Source organism: Haemaphysalis longicornis, unplaced genomic scaffold (assembly GCF_048455015.1).
Source record: "Haemaphysalis longicornis isolate Haplotype H1 unplaced genomic scaffold, Haemaphysalis longicornis Haplotype H1 scaffold_3, whole genome shotgun sequence".
Taxonomy (NCBI): Eukaryota; Metazoa; Arthropoda; class Arachnida; order Ixodida; family Ixodidae; genus Haemaphysalis; species Haemaphysalis longicornis.
This window is the reverse complement of record NW_027526335.1, coordinates 193,485,730-193,488,369: the sequence shown is the minus strand read 5'-3', so window position 1 is coordinate 193,488,369 and position 2,640 is coordinate 193,485,730. Positions and strand designations below refer to the sequence as shown.

The 2,640-nt window shown below is 46.4% G+C and overlaps 1 pseudogene; it reads right to left on the bottom strand.

Moving 5' to 3' along the window:
* Nucleotides 1-274: 274 nt before the first annotated feature.
* On the bottom strand, nucleotides 275-983 carry LOC144175618 (uncharacterized; annotated as a pseudogene).
* Between the last annotated feature and the right edge of the window lie 1,657 nt (nucleotides 984-2,640).

Sequence of the window (2,640 nt, the reverse complement as noted above, 5' to 3'; positions counted from 1 at the left end):
CAGGCGGGCTGGGGAGTACTGAAAATTGAATGTCAGACCGCAAAAATAACGCAACACCTCCACCTCTCCCATGTCGCCGAGTAGTTCTAAGAACAGTGAAACCTGGTGGTGTTACCTCGCTGTCGTAAACGTTATCGTGTAACCATGACTCAGTCACGCCAACAATATGGGGTGAATGGGTGGCGACCAGTGAAAGAAAATTTGGAAATTTATTAACTAAGCTTCGGGCATTAACATTAAGGACGCGCAATGGCTCTTGTATGTTACTTGGGCGTCAGGGGGCTACAGTAGCAGCGTTGGACGCGGCTTTTGGAGGGCGAGAAGGTACCCTGACGAGGGTGTTAGTATTATCGTCCCAGTTGTACCGAACTTTATCAATAAACGCGTGGTCGAAGCTTAAGTGAACCATCGAGCCATTATCACGGAAGGGCTTAGCTGCCTCCCATATTTTTTTCCGGATTGAACGTATGCGTTTAGAAAAGTCTTCTGAAATGCGAAAGTCAACATCTTTAAGCTTGTGGCCATTTTTGAGGACGTTTGTTTTTTCGCGGTAGTCAAGAAGTTTCATTATAACCGGGCGCGGGCGATCAGCATGCTTCCGGCCAATCCTGTGGCACCTTTCAATACTCGCACAATCGATTTCAAGCTCTTTCCCGAACCACGCGGAAATGTTAGACAGCAGAATGTCGTGGGTTTCATCAGGCGCCTCAGGAAAGCTGTGCAACAGCAAGTATTACGGCGGGAACGATTTTCTAACTCATCATTGCTCAAAGAAAGTTGGTCGATTTTGACTTTTAGTTGATGAAGCTCACTTTCCACATTGACGTTGAGCGTGGCAGATGGAAGGCGGGAGGAACCGACTCCAGTGCGGAGGCGCGTGCCTCTAGGGCGTCAAACCGGGAGTTGATCATTTTATTAAATTTCTTGATTTCTGTTATTTCCTGCGATATGCGTTTCTGCCCCTTAATTAATTCCGCAAGCATTTGAGGTACGGCCGACAGGTCAACAGCATTGGCTTCTGGGGCCACGGTTTCCTCAGCCGTAGAAAAGTTTCGCGAACGAGTATCAGAGGCCGGAACATCCTTTCCTTTGTGCTGCTTATCGGGCCCAGGATTAAGTTCAACATCGCCACACAAAAGAAGGCTCCTGACGCAGTAAATTACGGCACAGCATAAATTCACACAATCATGAGAACAGGTGCAATCGTGTGGGCAAGAAAACAGCAGCAGAAAACGATTATCGGAGCGAATGCATTTCGCATTGTTCAGGTAACCTACCTGCGCAAAAAGCAGAAAGCGGTTGAGCATCACGCTAGCGCTTCTGTGTTCTTGCCCACTGCGCGGCGAAACGAAGTCTAGACAGATGTGTTGGGTTCTCAGACGCAGTAACGGCTCCGTAAATTTGTCGGACGCTTCCAAAGTTGGGTATGCGCTAGAATGACATGAGCGCTTTTTGCAGTGATCTACTCATGGCTCCACCTTATTTGAGTACGAATAACACTACTATTATTAGTATTCATTTCTTCTTAAATTCACTAACGGCCACGTAAGCTTGTTGGACGCTTCTGAGTTTGGGAACGGCCTACACTGACATGAACATTTTTTGCGGCGCTCTGCGCCTGGCTCCACGCTATCTGAATAGGAATAAAATTATTATTAGTAGTATTCATTTCTATGACTTGAAAATATCTTTACTAGTTTCAATGATTACGATTGACACGCCAGCCTTAACTGTGAGCTATCTCGATACATGTGCTTCGAAGAGAAAGGCCCTTACGTACGAAAGCGAAAGCGAGAAAGGCCCTTACGTACCATGCGGCCGCGGAAACGTCGTGGGAGTTTACATTTTCTCTCTGTAACTGTGAGGTTTGTGCCTTCGGTTTTCTTAAATGACAGCACCTGAGCCTGAGAGCTGAAGCAGAACTCCCACGTTCGTAGGGGTCATTTTATAAAGGGCCAAAGTTATTCAACCACCAAACAGCCCAAGCTACAAACCATCCCCCCTCTCGTTCCCATTTTACCAAATGCGTGGAATAAAGGCTGGCACCGATAGTTAAAAAATGTGGCAGTAATAATTTCAGGCAGGGCTTTTTATTGCTTCGATATTCTCGGCCGAGTGCCTAAAAAATCGTGTAATGCCTTGTGAAGATACCAAAAACGCCAACTAGGTGCCTAAAATAGGGGTGCATCAGCCCGAGTCCTCCAGCACAGACGCATTTCCGACATGCTGGAAGCAGTTAGGATATGGAGAGGGGTCATGGAACTGCAATATTTAACACCCAAATCCCGCACGTTTCCGACTGACGACAACTGTTTAATGCAAAGCTTTCTTCATGCAAAATAAAATGGAAAAAAGTCAAAGTGAAATATGCTGCGATCAAAAGGCCAAACTGCATGCTGGTCAAATTGAAAGCTCAACTAGTCAGTTTAAATGCAGAGGGAAACCAAGGAAACCCACACGAGAAAGCTTCGCGATAAACTATCGTTGTTGTGAGACGCCTAGGAGTGCATGATTTTTCAAGCGTAGGTAACAGCTTGTAAAAATCGACCGCGGCATTCAGTTGTGAAACGGAGGGCACGGTTTTGGCGCCCTCCTGTCTCTTGTCCTTCAGCCACGCAGGTATTGTTTTTTGAAAAAAAA